Source organism: Ursus americanus, chromosome 27, assembly GCF_024610735.1.
Source record: "Ursus americanus isolate L20-20 chromosome 27, mUrsAme1.1.p, whole genome shotgun sequence".
Taxonomy (NCBI): domain Eukaryota; kingdom Metazoa; phylum Chordata; class Mammalia; order Carnivora; family Ursidae; genus Ursus; species Ursus americanus.
This window is the reverse complement of record NC_142153.1, coordinates 32,964,090-32,977,376: the sequence shown is the minus strand read 5'-3', so window position 1 is coordinate 32,977,376 and position 13,287 is coordinate 32,964,090. Positions and strand designations below refer to the sequence as shown.

The 13,287-nt window shown below is 37.1% G+C and overlaps 1 long non-coding RNA gene across 1 annotated transcript in view; it reads right to left on the bottom strand.

Annotated features, from left to right (window-relative positions):
• The window catches only part of LOC123802603 (uncharacterized), a 263,437-nt gene that overhangs the window by 182,509 nt on the left and 67,641 nt on the right, over nt 1-13,287 (bottom strand). Inside the window, exon 5 of the long non-coding RNA XR_006782583.2 lies at nt 9,329-9,369. This is a non-coding gene — a long non-coding RNA (uncharacterized LOC123802603). The remainder of the gene's footprint in view (nt 1-9,328; nt 9,370-13,287) is intronic.

The window sequence follows — 13,287 nt, the reverse complement described above, 5'->3', positions numbered from 1 at the left end:
CTTAACCAACTGAGCCATCCAGGCGCCCCTAAAGCCTGTTTCCTTTTTTTAAAGAAGCTTACAGTCTGAGTGGGTGAAAGAAATAAGAAAGTAATAAACATTTCATGTTACCGGTGATCTAACAGAAGTTTATGAAGCAAATTAGTGGCATGGGGAAATGAGTCACCAAAATCTCTTAGGGAAGACCAACATCAGAAGGACCAAAAGGAGGCTGTTGCAATGGCTGAAGTTAGATTATGATGGCTTGAACTGTATCAACGGCAGTGTGGACAGAGACAAGGGACAGATACTAGCTATACTCACTGCAGAGGAGAGTATAAGGAGGGCCCCAGGCTGCATTGTAGAACCTTAGTGTAGGCAACTGGAAATCAGTATTCGAAAGCAAAAGCGCTAACCAGAAGAATCACAGAGTCTGAATAGTTTAGATTTAGAAGTTACTTTGTGTCATCTCCACCAATGACCCCTCCTTTCTCACCATTCCATGTTATCCTAGTTAGGCTTCACTTTGGAAGACCAATGTGTGGTCCTAAGCCCATACTTCCATAAAGGATAATAGGTGGTTCAAATCTTTGCTCCTTAACGTTTCTGTGGAATCTATAAAATATTTCCTTACTGATGAGATTCCATATTTGAAGTAAAACAAAATATCAGATTTATCTGTGAAAGTGGTGTCACACACACTGAAGACTACTATAAAGGCATCAAAATAGTGTGGGGGTTGAAGGCACAGTACAAGAGACCTGAGGTTTCTCTCCCACATTCAGAAGTGCCCTCCGGTGGGCATCCTCCCCTGTGGATTTCAATGGATCTGCCATCACAGTTACTTTTGCTGAGAGTCACTTTATCTGGTGATTTCTTTTTTTGTGTAGAAAGTTTATCCCACTCAAAGACAAATGGGCAGTGACATTTCTTCCCAATTGGAAGTGTATAAGCTCAGTGTGAACAGCTGTTGGAACAATTGTGGGTGAAAATTTTGCTTTATAGGAAGCAGCCTTGATGAGCACACACGGTCATACTGCCCTCAGACTCTATGCCCATCTGTTCGGCTGGCTGAGTGCCCACTCACTTGTTGGTCAGACTTTAGGACATACAATGCCTCAGTCAGCAAGTTCCAGTTCCTCTCCTGCCACAGCACTGACCCCTGGATGGTAGATGCTCCTTTACCACAGGTAAGCTGCAAACGGTTGCATCAGATTTCAATCCCTCTTCTTACTAGCTCATCAAAAAAATAAAAAAAAATATGGAAGGCGTATAGTATCGAAGGCCAGAATATATTCAGTCTGTTACTGGCTTTTATTTTTCCTTTTTATTCTATTCCCTCCAAGGCTGAGAGGGTCAGCATAGCATGCCATGATCACTCACATCAATCACTACATGTTGATGCTTCTTTGGTTTTCATAATGAATAATTTCCTTATAGGTTCCCCCTTTTCACAAAAAAAGTCAAATAAGATACAGGATAGCAGTATGGAAACAATTTTCCTGACCTTAATTTATTTTATTTTTTATTTATTTTTTTAATTATTTTTCACTTTTTGTTCCCTTGTTCCTTTATTTCTATTTCTTATTTTTCAGCCTTTTTGACCCTCTCCTTTACTTTTTTCATAAGCTTATGATTCCAGTTTACTTTTCCCATCCACTGTACTGGATCCAACCATGCCTCGTATGTCCCTGACCTTTTTCAGTTTCCCGTGAAGCCTGAAATCTCTTCACACTGTTAATTCCTCTAATGATTTTCTTCTTTCTTAATTGAGCCTCCAGTTTGCCTTGTCACTGATCCCTGTTCATCTTCAGAAGTTTGAATTCTTGATGTTTTCAGTCCTTTTGTAAGCAGTCTCCTTTTAGTGGATCACTTTCTACTAACGCAGAGAGAAACAATGGTATATTCTCTTATAATTCTTTTCTTCTATTCTTCTGATTAGCTGCATTCCATCTGACACTCAGCACAGGGAATAAAGCTCAAAGGGAACTTAACTTTAAACAAGTAAATTTCTCTGCAGAAACACATTAATGTGCTTTCCATAAACCCGTTTGCCTGAGAGGCTGGTCTATATAAATCTCTGTCATTTGCGGACTGAGCATCACGGGAACCTCAGGCCAGAAATTCCAAGTTTCAGAGATTTATAACATGTAAGATGAAGTGTGAGCACAGGGTGAGTTTATACTCATTACTGTTCTTTTCCCCTTCTTTCTGGCTGTGTGTCTGCTTTCCCTTCCAGCCCACACCAGGATGGCAAAATCAAGAGATGGGGCACTTCCGAGGGATAGTGAATATAAATATGGAACAATTGTCACTTCCCTGTCTTGCCCAAACAGCAAATCACCTTGGTTTCACAGAAACTTATGTAGATTGTGTGATTGTGTTTGTTGTTGTCACCGTTCGTCAATTTAAAAAGCAGATAGCAAATAATATATTGCATTCATTGCTTCAATAAGGGTTTATCAAGTGGACAAACTTGTGAAAGGTAATGTTATAGCCACTGGGAAAGGGTGAGCAAAACTTTAGAAATGATGTGTCAGAAAATGCAATTAAAGTTATATTTCTGTTTAACCAACGTATTAAGTTTAATAAAGCCCTTAATTGCCAAATATTGAAAATGTTACTAAATTTAGAAATAATTAAGCCCTACTAAGAATAAAAATACTTAATTTTTAAAATTAATTATTTTAAAAATTGAGGTATAACTGACACACAAGATTGTACAAGTTTAAGGTGTATGATGTATTGAATTCATATATTTATAGACTGCAATAGGATTAGCACTGTATCTTTAGCTAATGTCTCTATCATATCACATAATTATCACTTATTTTTTTGTGGTGAGAAAATTTAAGATCTAACCTCATAACAAGTTTGAGGTTTACAATACAGTATTATTGACAGTAATCACTGTTGTGCATTTGCTCTCAGAACTTATTCGTCTTCTAACTCCAAGTTTGTATCCTTAAACAACATCTCCCTGATTCCCCCAGCCCCCAAACCCCTGGTAGAACCACAGGAGAACCACTGTTTTACTCTCTGTTTCTACAAGTTCAGCTTTTTTAGTCTCCACATGTAAATAATACATTATAGTATTTGTCTATCGCTGTCTGGCTTCTTATTTTTTTTTATCTGTTTCATTATTCCTTCATTTTTTAATAATAATTTTTTATTATGTTATGTTAGTCACCATGCAGTATATCCTTAGTTTTTGATGTAATGTTCTATGATTCATTATTTGCATATAACACTTAGCTGTCTGGCTTCTTAATGAGAATTAAGCTTACTGCCATCATGGTGCATCCTTATTGTTGCAATAGCAGGATTTCCTTCTGTTTTTATGGCTAAATAATATTCCATTATATATGTTTATATACATACACACTGAAGCTTCTTTATCCATTTATCTGACACTTAGGTTCTTTCCATATCTTGGTTATTGTGAATAACGAAGCAATAAACACAGGAATATAGGTATTACCTTGTAAACCTGCCTTCATTTTCTTTGGATATATGCCAAGAAGTGGGACAGTTGGGTCATACTGTAGTTGTATTAAAAAGTCTTAATATTTTTGAGAGCTAACTATTGGTGCTAGGCTCAGAATAATACAATGAGGTGGGTTGCCATTTTAAATACCATTTTGAAGGAAACTGGAATTCAGGAAAGTGAAGTGGCTTGCCCATGGCTAGTAAGAGATTGGGAAAGCAGTCTTGATGTGGCCATGCAATTTCTATATTTTTGCTTTGGTAATATAAAGGGATTTTCTTTTTATCTAGTTTTGGTCAATCTGGGTACAGAAAAATCTTAGTCTCTGCTAATATAAGTATTAAAATTCAATTTAAATCATTGTCGTTATAATGTGGAATGGTCCCTTGACTATGTTCTACAAAATGTTGACTGCTTTGTACTTATTTGGGAATTGCTCCAGACATCTTTCTTCCCACTGCAAATGCTCTTTTGGCAAAAACATAGCTATGTCCTCTTTCTCCCATCAGCATTCCATCAGTTGCAGCAAACTCAAGAGCATTCTAAACCTATTTTAGTGAAGAGAAGAATTTCCTTAAGAAGACCTGAACTGAAAGCTAGTTCAGATAGAAAGCTGAACCCTATGCCAATTCTTATAAAATTACATTAAGTGTTATAGTCCAAGATATTCTATCTCTTTTGCAGAATCTGCTGATCTAAGTTTCTTCCTCTCCATTCTCATCCCCATATTCAGCCTAAAGAGCTAACAGCTTTGTCTTGCTTAAAAGCTATCAGAGCCATCTATCACCAACATGAAAGCCTATTTAAAATCCCCAAGATTTCTGCATTATGATAGGATTAATTAGGTTAAACACTCAAGTCTGACATTATATATTAACATTTTGCCATTTGGCATCATTTTTGTTTATTTTATTGATAATAAGCATACCAACTAGATCAAAAAGTAAACAATTTAAATAGCATCACTATTTTGGACACATTATACCAAATATTGTGTCCTTTGTGAAAACAAAGGAGAGAACTTTGCAGTATTGATATCATTCACGAGCATCATTTAATTTGATTTTAAATTAGTGCAAGTGATTTATATTTTTTTTTCATCAAATCTTGATGTTCTATTCTATTCACTTGGTTATTATCACATATACTTACATGCAAGTAAATGACATGGAGAGAGAACTGTATTGATGGCAGTGGATTATGTTTGGAATCACAGAATATGTTAGGGGACCATGCTAGAGGGTATAATATAGAGCATGCTGATTAAGAAGTCCTAATGTGCATATATCGTTTCATTGATTCTTTGTTCATAACAAAGTCATACCGTTTTGACACCGTTTTGCAGAACAAGGTAAAACATAAGTATGTAGTCATTAAACGAGGTCAATTTATATAAAAAGCCCAAACTTCCATAGTCTTTGAAGTTAGCATCAGGCAGAGAACCCAGGTCCACATAGTTTCCCAGAATGAAAACGGTTATCATTCATCTGAAATGCAGAGTGTGACTCTTTATATAAGTTACCTTCAAATTTAATACAAAACAACATCCTTCTGCCTATGTTATGAAGATCTCCAAAGAATTATTATATGTAATCAAACACATGATACACAAATCTTCTTTAATATAAGTATATGCATACATAATATATGTGCAATATATGTATGTGCAATATAAAATAATATGTATGCATATATATGTGTGATAGATGTGAAATGATGTTATAATATTTGTCTTAATGTTGCTGTGAATTTATGCTCTTAGGTAAACTGTAAAAGTTATAGTTATAAAAGCTATTTTCATAATATTTATACTTGTGTGTAAAATTTAAAAGGTGATCTCTGCAGAAATCCAATGATTTAAATTATATCCCTGTTGCCTTTAAACAAAGTAAAACTTTCAGAACAGTATTTTTAAAATGTAGGACCCCCATCCCTTCGGACTTGAAAGGCTCGAAATATTTATACAGTACTTTCTGTGCATTTGATAAGTTAGAAAATGAAAGTATTTGGTGTGCTTTAACATAAACCAAACAAAATATGGCTATCCTCCTATTTAGATAGGCTAAAAATTGTTAGGCAGGAGGTTGTGGAAAGAACAAAATGAGTTTGAGAAAAAGGATCACTTTGAGAGTGGGAGGTTGTTAAGAAGCCCACTGGAAAAGGACAAAAGCTGGACTGTATTGCTGTAACTTAGGTGACAATGGTTGGAGGTTGACAATGTGAAGATGAGCAGTGAAGGCAAGAGGTAACATTGCTTATTCGGAATGTAAAATTGGTGGCTACCTAAATAACTGCTAGATAAATCAACATGAAAACATTCTTCCCAAGAAGATAAAAGTTAGAACAAGAGGCTTTTATTAAAGGAAATGCCAGTGGTTCTTCCAGATAATAAAACCTTCTGTTAAATTTCACTTCATTTAGTTTAGCTGAAGCACAGAATTTAGGGATGGGAGGTATGCTCCCATTCCGAATTTCTTCTGAAAACACAAACTTGCGGATGTGATTAAAAAAAAAACCAACCTATGAAGAAGTATGATATCAGTGCTCAGTATACACAAAACTAGCTTATTAAGCCTGGGCAGTTGGAAGAACAGTTTTCATCATTCTTGTTTTTGTTTTTATATGATTAACACTTGGTTTCTGAGAATACACACACACAAGCACACACATACCTGAAGTTTCTAGACAAAGTGCATTTTTAAAAAAGTCATAAAATAATTATTTTGTATAAAAATAGGTAGATTGATAAGATATTTGATGTTTATTTATTTCTTTTTTTAATTTTTTATTATATTATGTTAGTCACCATACAGTACATCCCTGGTTTTTGATGCAAAGTTCGATGATTCATTAGTTGCGTATAACACCCAGTGCACCATGCAATACGTGCCCTCCCTACTACCCATCGCCAGTCTATCCCATTCCCCCACCCCCTCCCCTCTGAAGCCCTCAGTTATCCTATGATAATTGTCTTTCTCTGCTTGACTTATTTCACTTAGCATTATCTCCTCCAGTGCCATCCATGTTGAGAACTCATTCTTTCTGATAGCTGAGTAATATTCCATTGTATATATGGACCACAACTTCTTAATCCAGTCATCTGTTGAAGGGCATCTCGGTTCCTTCCACGATTTAGCTATTGTGGACAATGCTGCTATGAACATTGGGGTGCATATGGCCCTTCTCTTCACTACGTCTGTATCTTTGGGGTAAATACCCAGTAGTGCTATGGCTGGGTCATAGGGTAGCTCAATTTTTAACTTTTTTTTTTTTTGCCATTCTAACTGGCGAAAGGTGGTATCTTAGCGTGGTTTAGATTTGAATTTCCCTGATGGCTAATGATTTTGAACATTTTTTCATGTGTCTGTTAGCCATTTGTACGTTGTCATTGGAAAAGTGTCTGTTCATATCTTCTGCCCATTTTTTGATTTGTTTATTTGTTTCTCGTGTATTGAGTTTGAGAAGTTCTTTGTAGATCTTGGATACCAGTCTTTTATCTGTAGTGTCATTTGCAAATATATTTTCCCATTCCGGGAGCTGCCTTTTAGTTTTTTTGACTGTTTCCTTGGCTGTGCAGAAGCTTTTTATCTTGATGAAGTCCCACAAGTTCATTTTATCTTTTGTTTCTCTTGCCTTTGGAGATGTGTCATGAAAAAGGTTGCTTTGGCCGATGTTGTAGAGGTTGCTGCCTATGCTCTCCTCTAGGATTTTGATGGATTCCTGTCTCACATCGAGGTCTTTCATCCATTTGGAGTTTATCTTTGTGTGTGGTGTGAGAGAGTGGTCAAGTTTCATTCTTTTGCATGTAGCTGTCCAATTTTCCCAGCACCATTTATTGAAGAGACTGTCTTTTTTCCACCGGATGTTTTTTCCTGCTTCATCAAAGATTAGTTGCCCAAAGAGCCAAGGGTCCATTTCTGGGTTCTCTATTCTGATGTTTAAAACCTTTTAAGTAAATTCAACTTTACCTGTTAGGTTTTCTACTTTCAAAAAACTCAAAGCAAAAACATCATCCAGGTAAGTATTCTTCTAATAGCTCCATAAGGGAGTAAAATACTGTATTTAGTGTATGTACAGACTCACTAAGCTACAAAGTCAGTTAGTAAAATGCTTCGACACATGTCCTAATAACTGTGGAGATGGCTTCTCACTCAGTCACTAAACACTTTTTGTTCAAATGTTAACAGTCTCAGAGGAGCTCTGGGATATCCACAGAATTTTGATTGTATTTTATCTTTGATAAAAATTCAATTTGCAGGCATCCATGAATAGCTCATGTATGCTTCTTAACAATTGTTGTAATAATAACAACATGTTTCCTCTTATTGGGTATTTAGCTCAGAGTTGTTTACTTGTTTTATAGTTATGAGTGGGGAGACTGGTAGAGGTCAATATCACTTGCAAACCCAAAGAATAGATGCACATTGCTTGAGGAACACTATTGCAAGCCAAACTTGGCCTGCTTAATCAAGTATATAGTAAAAAGCTGGTAACTAGCCTGCAAAAGAGTCAAATTAAATTATGAATACTGTCTCTTCCACCCTGCTTGATTGTTAGAGTGTGGTGTGGAGGGAAGTGTGTGGGCTTTGGATTGAGGAAATCCTAAGCTTAAAAGTAGGCAAATCAGCCTTGATGAGCCTCAATGTTTTTAACTGTTCAATGGGGATACGAATACCTTGTCCGTGGCTTGTTTTCAATGAATTAAATGAGATAGTAGATATACAATGCTTGGCGTACCAAACTTTCCTGAAAACTATCAGTGAATATTATTACCTTTTTAACCCAATCATTCAAAATAAAGCAGAGGCTTGATTTTTGGTTGTATATTCCTGCCTATCTTTGTAATCCGGGAAGCTAAGCATCTTCATAAAATACTAACTACCCCCAAAACTTACGCCATAAAATTTGGATTTATTTTATGTAAGATTCCTTTACGTAGTCAAGCATGAAATTGACAAGTGCTTTGATGGCATTTTTCCATTTAATTCCTCAGACACAGAAACCAAAATGATTCACAACCATATTATGTTAATGATCACAGTTTCAAAATGCCCCAGAACCATAATAAATAACTTATGACATCCATAACCATTTTGTGACTCATTGTTCATAACCAAAGGACTTCCCTGACATTTATATACTCTGTTAAGCCACCCATATCTGTGTAAAATTTTTAAAAAAGGCATTAGCAGGTATGTTTTATACTAATCAGAGCAAGGCTATTCAAGCTTATGACCCAAAGCATGTTGAAAGTCTCAGTTCTTAGCACAGGCTGTCCTTCAATTATGGAGAAACCTGCCTATTACTGCACATTAATTAAGTATAAAATTATGAACTCTTTCTATATTTCTGTGTCCTGACACTGCAAATGGCATTAGTTGAAATATTATTTTTATATGCTTTAACAACTTAATACATTAAAGGGTGGCATAAATGTCTCTTGACTATCTTTTTTTTCCTGATAGATGCTGCAATTTAATTGCATTCAGAGGTTTATGAACTAAAATCATGTGACTCTTTAACCTTCTGAGGCTTGCAGCGTAAGCATCCAAGAAGAGAAAATGCACCTTAGGCTTTTAGAGAGGATGGAGAGTATACAGCCTTCATCAGAGTCCTCTTTGTTAAGGAGAGACAGTCATAGTAAGGGCAGGAATTGCTTTCCAATGAGATGGTTTTAGGCTCTTAGTTCTCAAAGTTACCTAGTCTTTTGAATTCATTATTAAAACACAAGGAAGCCCAAGAGGGCTAACGCCATAATCTGTTTTCAGACCACAACCTGAGTCAGCATTTGAGCACCAGGCCTAGACAGAAGAGGGCATTACTACGGAAAAGTGGGAGTAAGACAAAAATATTCCTACTGACCTTCTCGAATCTGCTTGTTTGAATTTGTTCCAATTGTACCCCTGTGAGATAACAGACAAGAAAATAATTCAGTTTATAGATGATTATAGGGCTTCCCCTCCTCCTGAAGAACTTAAGTTGAATGAAAATAATGTTAACATTGTGATATTATAAAAACTATAACAAATTTTAAATGTATCTTGAATGTTGGAAAACATTACAGATCATTAACCCATGGAGGTATTTGTATATTAGCTAACATAAATTTGACTAGAGTACTATCCTGCTAAAGTTCTTGGGAGAAATCTCAACCATCTGATAATAATAACCTACCTCTCACAGAAGTGTCTTCTAGAAAAGTGAGAAACATTGCAAACTAAAAACAATGGACTACCTGATAATGGCAAGTTGAAATTAAAGGCTAATGTCAGGTTACAGAAGATATGAACAATAATGTTATAGAAGCATAAAACAAATGTCAGTTTAAGGGGACAAAATATAGTGTGACGAAAGGACTCTGCTGGCTCATACCAGAAGAAAAGAAGCTATGCCCAGAGATGTTGTCTGAGACTGTGGGGTGAACTGAGATTTTCACAGGGCACATGCTTCCTTGCCCTTGAATAAAGAGAAAGTTCTCATGGCTATAAGTTAGTGTAAATGCAGTTTATAAAATAAAATCTGTATGTTTAATTAGCATCATGCTCATAGTAGAACTTCAAAATGGAAAACTAAGTTTATAGGCATTTTGGCATGTTTGTATACTGACATCTTGAAAATTGGCCTTAATTATGCCTCTAAGTTGCGCAGGGTAAGGAGGAAGCTAAGGAAATGTGGATAAGGCAGTTGACAAGAACCCACTCCCAAATTAGAAAGTACTGAATGAACTCCAGTGTCTACTAAAGCACCCATCCCCAAACATCAGTATAAGCCTGGCTACCTGCTAACAATCAGCTAGAGAGCTTGTCAATTAAAATTTCTTACTTATCCAGTCTAATGACAGATCAAATAATCTGCTTCTTTGCAAAGTTCCCCAGGACATTCTGACACACAGAAGAACTGGAACCACTAACTCAGCCTTTCCAGAAGTGACTGCCCAGAGCCAGCTCTAGCTGTAGGGAGGTCTCTGCAGCTCTCTGGCTGGTTTTCCACACTTAACAGCAAGGGACTCTTGTTATTCCTCAACCTGCCACATCGGGATGGAGAAGGGACTGCAAAGCACAGATTCAAAGGCCCCCCAGAATTTGCCCCAGAACCTCCTCATCCATTAAAAACAGCAGAGGATGTTTCATTGATCTGGTATCTTCCATTTCCTCGTCTCTGAAGAAGTAGGGAAATCAAGTCCATGGTGGTGTGCTTTTTGTAATTTGCTCACGTGTTTGAAGGCTTTCTGCTCCTACTTACAGTTGCATTAAATTCATTGGTTGTGAAAAGAAGGAAAAAAAGGACGGGGAGAGATTTATTTTCAAAGATGCACCAGGGTTTAGTTAGAGGAGAATGATGATTATGAATAAAGAAGGTCCTAGAACTCTTTGTTCTTGGCAATAAGATAGGATACTGTAACGATGGTCTTTCTTTTCAGAGCCTTCAGTAAGTTGACTGAAGAAATTCACGTGTAAGACATCCATCCACCCTGCACGCTGTCTTAACGTTGATAACTTAATAAGTTGATTTGATTGGCGAAGCATGCATTTCCCCCACAGGATTGTTCAAACCCGATTTTAGTCTTCTTTCAAAGGTTTGAGTTTCATTATGTTTAAGAAATGACTTACATATAGAAGCATATTACATGACTAATGTCAACGTGGCCAGGGTAGAAAGTTAAGTAGAAGCTATTAGATTAAGAATAATCAGTAATAACATTATTAAAGGAATTGATGTTTGAAATAAGAAAGTGCCTCTTATAGGATTCTCAATGGAAAAAGAAGAGGTGAGAAACTAGAAAGAGTGAGAAATTATGTGGTGAATGAAAACAGACTCTGTTGTTTCTGGTCTAATAACGATTCTTTCTGTTTTTTTTCTGTTCTAGCAATTTATTTGGAAAAAAATAAATGAAAGAATGTTCTAGCTAATCATCATCATCATTATCATCATAAATAGCTTTAAACCTTGGAGGCTTAAAAAAATGATTTATTTCTCTCTCATGCCACGTGTCCATTGTGGGTAAGCTGAGCCTCCCTTCAGTACTGCTCTTACTCAGGACAATAGAACATTTACTGTAGAGAGTGTTGCTGGTAATTATAAGAGAGAAAAAGAGAGGGCACAGCAAATTGTGCACTAAGTAAGAGTTTCCAACCTGAAATGATAGAATTCAGTTTATGTTTCACTCATCAAAGCAACTTCAAGTTGGCCAGGAAGTATAATGTGAACCGTGTGTCCGAAAGAGAGGAAAATAAAATACTCAGTGAACAGCAGTAATCACTTTAATAGTCTGCCCTCTGGTCACTAAATATTTGAGTTCCTCTCCCTCTGAAACATATACTGACTCACTTCCCAAGTAAAGTCTCATCAAGTCACAGCTCTACTTCAATGTCCATGATCTCCCAGGGATGCTAAGTGTCCTGCCATGTCTTTTCCTCATCTGGAGATCTATGCACAGACAAGTCATCAATCAGCACCAAACCCCCAACTGCCAACCCCATATGCAATGGTAGTACAGGGACAGATCGCTATTATCACCAGGAAAGGTAATAAATGGGAAACAGTGAAGTCAATATCTGTAGAAATTCTGAAATCATGCTGATGAGGGGTAGTTGGAAGAAAGGCAGGCAGGAACAAGGCCACCCCCCCCCCAAGAGGAAACGATCCTTAAAAGGATTTTACACCACGCCGGAAGGAGGCCCCCCCCCTTTCCCATGTGATAGACTGATGACAAAAACCTGATTGGATGACAGGCATAGGGAGAGTTAATCAGATTAAAAAAGCCCCAAAGCCCGCCAACAAGCCCATATAAACCTCTAGACTTAGAAACTCTGGTGGCAACCCCTTAGGGTTCCCTTCCTGTTTGGGAGCTTTGTACTATCTATACTTTACTCTCAATAAACTTGGCTTTGCTGGCCACCACTCTTCGGCTGGTCTGCCTCTTTATTCTTCGAAACGGCGTTATCAGGAACCATGGGCACCGAAGGAAAAGAAATCCTGTTACAGTGCTAGAAATGTCACAGGGACCCTTAGGCTGGAAGAGTGGAGAGTGTTGTTTAGACTGTAATTCTGGTTCCTAGAAGGATCCCCTGCTCTGCCTAACTTTTCTCCACTGGCACTTGGCTACTCTTCTGATTGTTTATTTTTTAATTATCCTTCTCGGTCACATCTGAATTGGAAGTGAGACTGTGATGCTATGTCCTCACTGGAGGCTGAGCAACTTCCTCAATGGGCTGCCCAGCCTCCCAGAAAGTTAGGACCAAGGGTCATTTTAATTCTTGGACAGGCATAGATTATTTCATCCATGCTCATGATTTCTCCCACAGTACACTCTCTTAAAATCCTAGCAGTTTTTAAAATGTTTGCCTCAGTCAGTTACATGTGCCAACAGCCACATCCAGAATTCTTTCTAGACATATTTCTTAGATTTACAATATTTGCTTCCTGCCCCATGCTTTCTCTGTCTCAACTTAATTACAAGCCTTGGGCCAATCAGGCTGAGGTGGGAGATACATACCTTTAATCTCTTTTCCCTGAGCTATTTCATTCAATTGAAAGGATTAACTGTGTGCTACCCTAATCCATTCAAAGGCTTTTAATAATGGGAATAAACAGCTTTAGCCTTGATTGGATCCTTGCCTCAAGGCTAAGTTTTGATCTGATTTTGCAGCTCAAAGGAATTTTTTTCAACCCATGTCCCTGAATTTGTAGGTTCTATTTTGTTTTGTCACAGCTCTCCATTGAGTATTATTAATGATCAAGGAAATATTAAGAGTTATTCCAAAGAACACCTTGGAATCCAGCCATAGAACTCCCTACCCATTTTGCACAGTAGCAGCCAA